General features: G+C 42.8%; 1 protein-coding gene across 4 annotated transcripts in view; it reads right to left on the bottom strand.

The window, feature by feature from the left end:
- Positions 1-13,165, bottom strand: part of BICRAL (BICRA like chromatin remodeling complex associated protein) — a 115,315-nt gene that overhangs the window by 25,655 nt on the left and 76,495 nt on the right. The gene's annotated exons all lie outside the window — the stretch shown is intronic.

The following is a 13,165-nucleotide window of genomic DNA, read 5'->3' as shown; positions in this document are numbered from 1 at the left end:
AGGGATGACTGATCCCAGCTGAGCTGATTGATAGCCTCTGCTTTCTCACTCCTGGAACTCCTGTGTTCATGGTGCTCAGATGCAAAGCTGAGCCTGAAACCAGTCTCTACCCCCAACAGTTTCTATCCTCAGTAATGCAATGTCACGCCTGCAAGGATTATGACCCTGAGTATCAGTTCCCATGTGGGGTCTGCAGGGATGCTGAGCACCCGGTCAGGGCCCAAGCACCAACCCCAAATCTACTGTCAACATTCGCTGTCCACTGTGTGGATGATCTAAAGGAAGTCTCACCCCTGCCGTCTGGGATGTCTCTAGTTCATGTCATGATAACCTCAGGTGCCATGTAATTGGGAAATGTTAATTCAACTGAATATTAGTCTGAGCAAAATATTATTAGAAAAATTAATCTAATGTTTAAACTGTTGTGTGCTTCCTTTCTATAAATAAGGAAGATGAACTGGATGATGTTTAAGGACTAACAAATTCCTTTTAGCTCTAAAAAAATCTGTTATCTCTATAATGCATTTAGAGTAAGATGATAAAGGGTTTCTAAACTACTCCCAAATTTTAATCCTTTATGTCATTACTACTTCACAGTGCAGTAAGTTTTCAGTTTTTCCTTCAGTTTTATATTTTGTATACCAGCAGGTGATTTAGAGTCTAGTTTAACCATCTCCTGTGACCCTGGCCTAAGCAAAATGTTCCCACCAACCATTCACATGTCGCCGCTCACACAGACCTTGGCAATACCTGGCCATTGGTCAACTAAACTCATGTTAATATTTCTGTTCTAAACAATGAATTATTCTAAACAATTAATTATCTATTTGGTCCTTTTTTCTAATACAGAAATGGAGATGGATTTGACATCAACCAAGAAAGACTGGAGGAGGTCTTTACAAAGTTGGAAACAGTCACTTTGCTCATCCTTCCATTAGCAGGGAAGGTCGGACCTGCATCTCTTAGTGAGAACACCACGGGGGAAAATCTCCCGGTCTTCACAGCATTTGCCCTAGAAGATAACTCCACACTTTCCTACTGTAGGGAAGCTCTTCACAAGAAGGACACCCGTGTTGTGAGGAGGCCTGGGGTGAACAGTGAGCACAGGCCTTCCTCACAAATATTTCCAAGGGACGAACACTAAGGGCCACCTTGACCTAGTGGTTAGCATTCCGGGCTTTCACTGCCATGGCCCGGGTTCAATCCTTGGTCGGGGAACTGAGATCCCGCAAGCCGCTCGGTGCAGCCAAAAAGTCAATAAATAAAAACAAAACTAAGGGCCACCTTGAATAAAAAAACAAACAGGTAAAAGTTGGAAGAACGTGGTCTAACAGGGCAAGGCTATATTCTAGATGGGACTCTGAAATAACGAGATCAACAGATGAATAGATGAACCAGAATGAATATGTTCAAATGACCAAAATCCTCATAGCAGTGTTGCCGGGACACATTATTTTTGGAATTTCTTTCAATATGCCTAGTTCACATGAAACAGAAGAGTATCATCCTAATTGCTTAAGAGCACACAAGTTTGTTTTTTTTAAAATAAATAAATGTCATTACCCAGCCTGATCTCCCACCTTATTTATCAGATATCACCTTGAATGATTCCTAGCTATTGAACAGACAGATAAAACAAAATCCATGCATACAGAAGTAGTAAAACTGTAAGAACAGCAAGGAAGAAATCACCATAAAAGTCAGGAGAGGGGCTAGGTTAGGAAGGTACATGGAAGGGGGTACGTTCTGGGGTACCGATAATCTATTTCTTGAGTGGTTACCTGCATGGGTATTTGCTTTATAATTATTTGTTAACTGTACATTTATGTTTTCTGTATTTTTCTATGTGTTTCTTCATAATACAGAAGAGTAAAGAGAAAAAAAAATACTCTGAACAATGTAATCTAATGTCAAAGCTTGAAAAATTGCCATCATTTAAGGGTATAAAGTACTGTTGTGTCTGAAAACAAGGTTACTAACTGTAGGGACACCTCTTGTTTGAGCAGGTTTTTTGTTTTTTGTTTTTTTTGGCTGCAAGGTGGTCTTCCTCTAGTTGCAGCGAGCGGGGAGCTACTCTTTGTTGCGGTGCGCGGGCTTCTCATTGTGGTGGCTTCTCTTATGGCGAAGCATGGGCTCTAGGCGTGTGGGCTTCAGTAGCTGCGGCACGCGGGCTCAGTAGTTGTGGCTCGTGGGCTCTAGAGCGCAGGCTCAGTAGTTGTGGTGCACACGCTTAGTTGCTCTGAGGCACGTGGGATCTTCCCGGACCAGGGCTTGAGCCCGTGTCCCCTGCATTGGCAGGAGGATTCTTAACCACTGCGCCACCAGGGGAAGTCCTGAGCAGGTTTTGGTGTAAGTGTTTTACAGTCCCCTTGCCCACACCCATGTGGGGGTTGAACACTGGCATCAGTGCATTTTCATCTTTCAGCTACTGCCAGTACCCCTCACTGTGTCCCTCCCCTTGGGACTGGAATGATCTCCCCACCTCTTATGCTATGAGGGTAACACAGGTTGGGCGGGGCGGGTAGGGCCAGGATGGTGGTAGAATTGTAATCCACTGGGAACTTGGTTTCGTGTCCCCACTGGAATCTCCTCCATTCACTAGGTCTGTATGTTTGGAAAGCGCTGCTGCCCGAGGGATCTGCTCTGTGCCCAGATGTTCGCTGGTCACTGGTCACTCCCAGTCCCCTGATTTCAGAGCAGGACTTTTGTGTGTCTGGTTCACTGCTGTATCCCCAGCACCAGAAGAGGGCCTGACACCATAGTGAGCGCACAGTAAATCATTGTTAAATGAAAATAAGTGAGTGAATTCCACTGTGGCATTAAGTCATAGGGGTCTGTACTTCCTCCTAGTCCAATGCCCCTGCCCAGGAGCCAGCAACTTTCTCTCATTCCCCCCAAATTTAGGTTGCCCCCGAACTGACAATCTTTTCCAGAAAGAAAATATATCATTCAGGTTTTTTTTTTTCTGAACTCTTAGAGAAGACTTTTAAAAAATTTTATTTATTTATTGCGCCGGGTCTTAGTTGAGGCAGGCAGGCTCCTTAGTTGCGGCATTTGAACTCTTGGTTGCGGCATGCATGTGGGATCTAGTTCCCTGAACAGGGATCGAACCTGGGCCCCCTGCTTTGGGAGCATGGAGTCCTATCCACTGTGCCACCAGGGAAGTCCCTCTTAGAGAAGACTTGCTCTTGAAATATATTTTCTTCACAAATAGAGAAGCTATTTAAGGATATTTTGTTGAGAACTTGGCTCCAAGAACTCTGCTCATATCAATGTACAATTTTAACTCTTTAGACCCTGTATTATCTTGATACCACGTGAATATACAGAAATCCACCAATGGATCAGAATACTCAATATATCCCTATCCCCCTCTGTGGTACACTTTGTAAGAAGCCAACGACAAACTAGGAAGATGATATTCGTCAACTGACAGGCATTTGCTGGGTGAAGGAGGCCATCTGGGATCTTCCTAGCCCATAGTCTCCTCTGGGAATTGCCCCACTGCCATAGCAATGGGTTGGAGCCAGCACAGTTCGACACACAAAGGTCTGTTACCTGCTAGAGGGCATTAAGAGCTAGAATCCAGGGAACGAGCACCTTTTCTTCCCATGGAAAGTGCCAAGCCTGTCAGTGAGCAGCTTCTCTACCCAGAGGGGTGCTTTTTTCTATTTTCGCTCAGAAGGGCACTTTTTCCTAATTTGAACAAAGGCTCCATATAGAGCATCAGCTCTATATGTATAGAGCTCCGTACAGAGGCCCTGCGTGGCTACTTCCTCATGTTCCCCACGACTGGCTCCTCTGGTCAAGGGTGACTGAACCACGGGTGGGCCAATCAGACTCTCTCTCCTTGGAACTGAGAATTGGGGGAGGGGGAGGGATACCTAAGGGCCGCGGTTCTCAAATGCAGGTTTATAGCCTAATTGCATCAAGATCACCTGGGGGAGCATCTGAAAGACAAAGTTTCTGGGTTCATTCCACAAAGATCGATTCAGAAATCCAATGTGGGGCTTAGGAATCTATAAATTTCAGAAGCTTTCCAGTTAATTCTGATACATTGCTAAGTTTTGGAAACCACTGCACTTGCCAGTCTGTTTTGGTTTTTTTGTTTGTTTTGTTTTTGCCAGTTTCTGTTAAACGCGTGGAAGAGTGAGAGAGGACCATGAAGGAGAGAGGTGAGGCCATGCTATCTTGAAGAGGCCAAGGGAGGAGCAGAGAGCCTGGTTCTGACTCTTATAAAGAAGCTCCACTACACGAGACGTTCTCCTTTTTGCTAAATGTGTTAGGGTGAGCTTCTAGAGAGCTGCAGCCCGAAGTACCTTGACTAAGACATTCGGGTGTTCACTGTATGCACAGCACCATGGTAATCACAGAGAAGGCAGCTGAAGGATACCACACACAGTCTTTGCCCTCTGAAAGTTTACCATCCAGAAAACAACCAGGCCCACCCAAACACAGTGTACCATATTATGGTGTCCGACCTCAGGCCCTCATGCATGACCAGCAATCCTCTTTTTCCCCTGGCGAGCTCCTTGCTTATTTTCCACTGAAGCCTATTTCATTATCTTCAAACCTGTAAGCCAGGTGAGAATTCATTCAACTTTCTACCACCAAAGCTACGACATCACCTGCAACCCCATTCATCCCTTCCCGCTTCTCTGTTACAGTGGAAGAAGCATCCCCCAATGCTTTTATAAAAAGAATCCCACCAACGTTCTGGAATTCATATCCTTCTCCTTCTCATGAGCTTGGAAAAGAGCTCAAGCCTTTCCCGTATCTTATAAAAACCACACCCTGACTCCACACATCCGTGGAGCTACTGCAGTGTCAGTTACTGTCATTTTTCTGGAAGTTGTCTGTGCTTATCACCACACTCCCCTACTCCCCTTAATCTATTGCAGCTGGCTTCTGCACATATCACTCCATGGAGACAAATCTTACCAAGGTCAACAACTGCCTCATTGTTGCTACATGTGTCAGAAACATTCCCATCCTGACTTCCACCCACTTCCCAGCAACACTCCACTCTGTGGACACCATCCCTCCCGTCTGCCTCATTTTCCTTTCTTAGCTTCCAAAGCTAAGGGTTTTACACCTCCTCTCTGGAATATTCTGAGTCTTACCTGTGGACCCCTCTTTCTGTGTCCACCCCCTAAGTGTGTTGGTGCTTTGGGGTTCTCTCCCGGCTGCTCCTCCTCTACTGACACACTCTTCCTGATCCGTTTCATCCACTCCCACCTCTTCCATCACGATATATATGCTGGTCAATCCCACTTCAGCTCACAATTCACTCTCTGCTTCAGCACATGTAGCTGTTGCCCATACAACTTGGTTGTCCCAAAGGTACCTCACCCTTGACAAACAACCTAAATTGAACTCAGAACTTCCCTTCAAATCATGATTTCTTCCCATGTTCTCTATTTCGGTGAACCTGGGTGTCACTGCCAGAAACTTCTGTGTCACCCTTATTCCTCCACTATAGCCAATCAATCAGAAGTTCTATCTAACCTGCCTCAAATCCATTCACTTCTCTCCATTTCTTCTGCCACTAGGCTCAAGTGGGTCTGCACTATTTCATGCTTACGTTACGACACTGGCTCCTGCGCCCGGCATCAGCGTCCTGTAGCGTTTAGGGCTCGCTTACCTTTCCCACCTAAATCTTCACATCTCACTTGAACTTGTTTTCCTTCTCCTGCAGAACCACGTTCTCTTCTCTCTGCAAGGCTCTGCACTTGCTGATTCCACTGCCTGAACATTCTTTACTCAGACCCTCTCTTGCTGGATAACCTCCTTCTCCTACAGTAGGGCTCAGTCAGAAACCACTATTTCGTGGAAACCTGCTCAAACCATCCCATCTTGGTGAGAGGCTCCTTTTCGGAGCCTGGTGCCCTGGGCTGCTTCCACCAGAGCACTTAGAATACTGTCTTGTGGCTGTCGGCTTATCTGCTGCCTCCTGCTCTGCAAAAGACTGTTGCATCCCTGGGACTTGGCCCAGGGCTGGCCCCGGCAGCTACTGATACACTGTTGAATGAATGAATCAGTGAAGGAAATATTGTACCTGGTGGGCAGTATAAATAAAAAGTGCGGAGGGGAGATCAGTGGAGGGTCCGAAAAAGGCTTCATTCTTTTAGGGGCTTTGGGTGCCCTGAGGGAGGAGAAGCATCTAGGCCAGATAGGAAAGGACATTCAGTGAATGCCCATCAGCAAAGGCTTGAGGCTCACGATGAGTCTGGCCTGTTCAGGGAGCCATGAGGGGTCCTGCCTGGCTAACCTGGAGCAGCAGTTCAGCTTGAGAACCTTAGCGGCCAGGCTGGGGGTTGGTACTTTCTCCCGTGCAATGGGAAGCTCCCAGATGATTTGGTTCAGGTCACCAAGCAAATGTTTTAGGAAGATAAATGTGGTGGAAGCCAGACTTTAGGGAGAGTCTGAAGGCAGATTAATCACCCCGACAACTGTTACAGCTGTCTAATTACAGTACAAATGGGCCTTGGAAAACATCTACCCAGCGGTCCATTCTTCCTCATTTACACTTCAGAATCACTTGGGGAGCTTTTGAAAAATGCTGCTGCCTAGAGCCTTTAGTCTAGACCATGTAAATCAGAATTTATGAAGGTGAGGCCCAAGCATCCATGTTTTTCCAAAGCTCCCCAGATGGTTCTATTGCATTGCTAGAGTTCCTCACTTTCAAGAGAAAACTAGGGCTCAGAATGTAAGATAGGAACTTAGATCACAAAACCAGTCACTGGCAGAGGAGGACCTGCAAGTGAGCTCTGACTCCTATTTCAACTCTTGTTTTCCCCATTATACTGCTGTCCCTCTTAAAGTCTAGCTCAGGGTATAGATGTAGAAAAGAGAGAAATGGGAAGCAGTGTGGTAGAGACAGCTAGCTGGTGGAGTCTGCCTTTACAGCAATTTGCCCATGCTCTGAACCTCCATCTCCTTGACTGTGAAATGGGAACAGTAATGCTACTTGTAGCCCCAAAGAAAGGATTAGAAATAATACAGATAGCCCCTGCATGTACCAGTTGTTAATAATATGATCATTATTTTCATTATTATTGGGAAGAATGGATATAAGACATTCAAAGAAGAATTTGTAGGATTTGTAACTTATTAAAGGTACAGAGGAAGAGGAAAAAACAAGAACATCTAGATTATGAAGTCTGGGCGTCTGAAAATACAGTGCCTCCACAGTAAGGTAGGCAGGCTGAGCTGGATGGGGAAAATTAGGGAGGGGCAGGGCAGGCTGGAGACTTCAGTGGTAATTGCTTTGGAAATCTCACACGGCAAAGCGCCGCAAAGCACCAGTAGGTGCTGCTCTCAAGGAATTTAAAATCTAAAACTTTTAGTGATCTAAAGAGATTTGGACTTAAAATAATTTGTTTACTTTTGTTTGATAGGCTAAACTCTTGCAAACTGCCTTCTTTGTCACTAACTTTTGAAATATTAATCCATTTAAAAGAGAGTTTAAATCCTGGAAATGACTCCCTGCATTAAGAGGTTTAAATTCACAGGGCTCCTCAGAGACACGGCTGATTCTAGGTCTGTGGCGAGGTAATCACAAGACATGCCTACAATATCCTGTGCTTCAAAGTGCTCAAAGGAGGGGGGGATGTGTCAGAAGTGTAGAAGTCAGCTTAAGTAGGCCTCCACTGACCAAACTTGGGACAGTATAAGCATCAAAAAGAATAATGAAAGCAATAAATTGCAACGTTAACTTTAAAGAGAATACATGGCCTTTTGGAGATACACACTAAAAAATTACAGAGGAACTTATATGTCTGGTTTAGCTTCAGAGTAATACTGGGGAGGGGAGACTGAGTGGGGTATGGATGAAACAGGAATAGCCATGAGCTGGTAAGCACTGGAGCTGATCGAGCATGGGGGCTCATTATACTAACTTGTCTTTGTTCGTGTTTAAAATTCCCTGTAATAAAGTTTTTAAATTAATGCAAAAAAACAACTATGATTTCATAGTGTTAAACACACACACAATGTGAGAAGAAAAACCTCTTTTTTTATGGAAAAATCCCAGTCAATAACAGTAGATAGGATAATATAACTAGAAAGTCATTTTGCAACCCCTAAGGCAATATATACCAATGGAGTCAAATCACTGGGTGAGAGGCCGGGAAACAGGAGAGTCACGTGGTCCCAAAGCACCATCCTAGAGATCATTTCTTCCTTATGTGGGAACAAGATACCTTTGAATACCTTGAGGAGAAACCTGGCAGGGGGCCACCATAACCAAGTGCTCACATCGGAATCACCCATAATGGGAAAAATCGACATTATGTGCCAACCATTCAGCCAGAATCTAATCACGAGGAAACAATCAGACGACACACTGAGGGCCACCCTACCAGACAACTGATCAGGCTGCTGTAGCCTGAAGAGATGTGACAATAAATGAAATCAGTGTTCTCTGCTTTCTAGAGGGAGGCATTGTCATAAAGGACATTACTGGGTCAGCTGGAAGAAATGTGATATAATGTTATGTTAATGTTAAATTTCTTGGGGGTGATAGTAATACTGAGATTGTGTTGAAGAAGGTCTTTGTTCTTGGGAGATACCTGCTGAAGAATTTAGGGGTCAAGGGTCATGCCATTTGCAAGTTACTTTCAAAAGGTTCAGAGAAAAGAGTGTGTGTGTATGTGTGTGTGTGTGTGTGTGTGTGTAGAGAGAGACACACAGAGACACACACAGAGCAAATGTTGCAAAACATAAACAACTGGTGAATCTAGGTGAATAGGTTCACGGTACTCTTCCAACTTTTCTGTGGTTCTGAAAGTTTTCATAATGGAAAATGTGGGGTGGGGACTTAAGTTCGCTCTTCAAGAAGCTGGTTACACTGGTTGCCTGCAGGCAACTGCGTGCCTGGGGAGCAGGAGGAAGGAAATTTTTCACTGTAGTATACACCTTTCTGCACCTTTTGAATTCTGAACCAAATAAGTGTATTATCTATACCAAAAATAAAGTTGATATTTAAAAACTCATTGTTCTCTAATATTAATGCTTTATAGTATCAAAACTTGACATATTAAATTTCTCCAAATAGATAAACACTGTAGGCCCCTGATAATGGTATTTTTGTTCATTACAATGTTCTATAAAGTAACTTATACAGAAATTATAAAAAGAGTCACTGCAAATGTCTCTGGATGTCCTAGGAGTTTAAATGTTAGATGACACCTCAACACTATTTTTCCAACTTGTGTTGCCTCCAAGGCTGTGTCTTCCTTACTCCAAAACACCTGATGCTTTAACTGTTCTGGAAAACCTGCAGCAGAACACACAGGACATAATGCAACTGATCTAGTTCCCAATACTCTTTGGCATTCAAAGTCACAAAAACTACTTTGGAGCTGCCAGTGTAGGCTTCTTGTTACCTTGGATAGTTGAAACTTTGGGGAGTCAGAAAGACAGATTTTTTTTTTCCCCCTCATTGAAAAAAAAAAAAAAGGAAAAAGAAAGGAAATGACCATGCTGTGGCTGATTATGTATAATTGATTAAAATAAACATAAAGCAGATCAATATATATAGATATAAAGTAATCCTCAAGTTCTATAATTAAGTAAAAACAGGTATGGTGTGTTGCAGAGATAAGTATATATGTGACGTTTGTGCTGTATATGCAGAGGACATATCTGGGGCAAGAGAAAGAACCTAGAAACAGTGGTGGCCTCTGGAAGAGGAAGGCTTACTTTTCATTCTGAACTATTTTGGAACTGTTTCTAGTGATTACCAATGGCATGTTTTACTTATTTTTGAAAAATGCATCACTATGTTGATAAATGCTGTCCAGGTATCACCTCCTCTACCTGGGGTAAGTTTTTAAAACTAGAAGAAAACAAGAGTATCTGTAATTCCACCACCCAGAGAACTGCTGTTAAGGGAGCAGTACATTTCCTCCTAATCAAGTTTCTGGTTGTTTTGTAAGCAAGAGGGTTTTCTATTTTCTAGTTCACCATATTGTCTTTTAACATTTTTCTAAAAGAGAAAACAAATTGCTTATTAAATATTTTACAGTTAAATGTGCATTTTAAATATTTCACATTTAAAATGTCACTTAAAATGACTTTGTAAGCCTTCCCCCAAATCTTTAATTATTTTTCAGAAACATTTAAAATGGCTCCATAATACTTCATTATATCCAATAATCCTCCTACTATTGGAGAATTATTATATTGGGTTTAGAACACTTTTTTGCACCCAAAGTATAGAAGAATATCTATCTATAGTATGCTATATTTGAGTAAGAAAGGAGGGGAAATAAGAAAATATATATGTAAGGAAATAAGAAAATATACATGTATCTGCTTATCTGTGTGAAAAAAAACAGAGGATAAATAAAGGAGAAACTCGGGCTTCCCTGGTGGCTCAGTGGTTGAGAGTCCGCCTGCCGATGCAGGGGACACGGGTTCGTGCCCCGGTCCGGGAAGATCCCACATGCCGCGGAGCAGCTGGGCCCGTGAGCCATGGCCGCTGAGCCTGCGCGTCCGGAGCCTATGCTCCGCAATGGGAGAGGCCACGACAGTGAAAGGCCCGCAAACCGCAAAAAAAAAAAAAAAAAAAAGGAGAAACTAATGATATTGCTGAAAATAGGGGATGGATGAGAACTGGCAGGAAGGGATGGAGGGAGGGGTGGGAGCAGGGAGAAAGGCCAGGGAGGAGGGAGACTGCCCGGCACACTTTCTGCATAGCCCTGACTTTTGGGACCATGCTAATGGTTCACTCATTCAAAAGAAATTAAATAGATAAAATCAACAAGGGTAGTGGGAAAAGAATTCTAAAATGAAACACAAACAGAAACAAGCAAAAGTATAGTTCAAAAGAATAGCATAACCATACCAAGGGAGGAAAAAAAAAGTACTAACTCTAGTAACTTTTGAATACAGTATTTTTAAAAAAATTTTTATTGGAGTATAGTTGATTTATAATGTTGTGGTATTTTCAGGTGTTGAACACAGTATTTTGACTATACACCTTTAGGTTGAAGACAGAATGTAAACCAATACTGGAGTCTGAAGTACGTTTGTTTTTCACAGTGCTATGAATTAGCAATTCTAAAACTATTTTCTTTGTTTTCTAGGATTGGGCAAATAAGCAAATATATTGTGGGGCAGGCTTTCTCACTGTTAGAAAAGAGAGCTACAAATATGGAAAAGGAGACTTGAATAATGAACCTGGTGGTACTGGATTAGAATTGAAAGTATCAGTATGAACCCATGGTTTTTAATATAGATAGATGGACAGCTATAGATGTTGAGTATGTGTAAATACATACAAGTCCCAGCTGAGACAACCTCAGTAGCAATGAATATGTAGTGCTCAGATCTTGCTTCTAAATATTGTTCTCCACTAGAAGGAACAAGGTCCCTCAAGTGGTTGATTCCAGGGCAGGGGCAGGGAAAGTGAAAGACGAACGTGGAACATCATGTTTTGCCAGAAATTAAAGGAAGTGCTCAAAGCACGATGGAAACATGTCAGAAGGACCAGCAGCCAATATGGAGGGGTGCCCAATGGCATCAAAGCAATTTGAGCATCAAAATAAATGATTGTAACAATTTTTAACACATTAAATAAAATAAGAATCTATGTGTCCATACTGGCATAAGTAAAAGGGGGAGACAGAAAAACTCTTCCTTAGAGTAGAATGCCAACAATTAATGTAGAATAAACAATGGAATTAGAAAGTCTCTATTTGGTGACTGTCACAGTAACAGCTGATTTAGTAATAACTGATTCAGTCAGGAATTATCAATGAAAGCTTAAACTAGTGTGTTCAAGTTTGACAAGAAATTGGATATCTACATAATCTCAATGTAACTCCCCGAAGAAACTTATTAACTATGCATCAGACACCACATGAAGCAGACACCATCTTAAGCAAGTGTTCAAAGTTAACATCACCAGGAATGCGACAAGTTCACATCGTGAGGACACATCCATCACCTCTGTGGCAATCCTACCAAAAATGTATAACCTGAATCTAATCATGAGGAGACAACAGAGAAACCCAAATTGAGGGACACTCCACAAAAAAGTTGGTTTGACTCTTCAAAAAAAATCAAGGTCGGGCTTCCCTGGTGGTACAGTGCTTAAGAATCTGCCTGCCAAGGCAGGGGTCACGGGTTTGAGCCCTGGTCCGGGAAGATCCCACATGCCATGGAGCAACTAAACCTGTGTGCCACAACTACTGAGCCTGTGCTCTAGAGCCCGAGAGCCACAACTACTGAGCCCACATGCCACAACTACTGAAGCTCACGTGCCTAGAGCCTGTGCTCCGCAGCAAGAGAAGCCACTGTAGTGAGAAGCCTGTGCACCGCAATGAAGAGTAGCCCCCACTTGCTGCAACTAGAGAAAGCCTGCGCGCAGCAACGAAGACCCAACACAGCCAAAATAAATAAATAAATAAATAAATAATCAAGGTCATGAAAGACAGCAAGATGAAGAAACTGTTTCCAGGACTTCCCTGGTGGTCCAGTGGTTAAGACTCCACGCTTCCACTGCAGGGGGCGTGGGTTCGATCCCTAGTTGGGGAAATAAGATCCTGCATGCTGCGCGGTGTGGCCAAAAATTAAAAAAAAGAAAGAAAGAAAAAAAAACCTGTTTCCAATTTAAAGACATGACAACAGAATTAGGCAGTGATCCTGGGTTGGATCCTAGACCATAAAAACAAAACAAAATATAATTTATTCTCTCTTGCTATAAGGGACATTATTGGGAAAATGGACTAAATCAGAATAAGGTCTGTAGATTAGATGATAATACTGTAATAATGCTGTTTTTCTTGGTTTTGATGACTGTACTGCGGTTATGTAGGGGAATGTCCCTGTTCTTAAGAGATATACACTGAAGTCTGAAGTATGTAGGGGTCAAGAGGCATCATGCCTGCAATTTACTCTCAAAACTATGTGTGTGTGTGTGTTTGTGTGTGTATGTGTGTGTGTGTGTGAAAGAGAGAGAGAAGGATAAAACAAATGGGGTAAAAAGTTAACATCTGGGGAATCTTGGTGAAGGATATATGAGAATTCTTTACACTAGTCTTGAAACTTTAACTTTTCTATAAGCCTGACGTTATTTCAAAACACAAAGACACACACACACCTTTAACACCAAAAGTAATACAATGAACAGCCTTGATCATAAATAATCTTTGTT

Source organism: Aethalodelphis obliquidens, unplaced genomic scaffold, assembly GCF_003676395.1.
Source record: "Aethalodelphis obliquidens isolate GAN/ISIS:26980383/991018 unplaced genomic scaffold, ASM367639v1 scaffold31, whole genome shotgun sequence".
Taxonomy (NCBI): Eukaryota; Metazoa; Chordata; class Mammalia; order Artiodactyla; family Delphinidae; genus Aethalodelphis; species Aethalodelphis obliquidens.
This window is presented reverse-complemented; position numbering and strand designations above follow the sequence as displayed.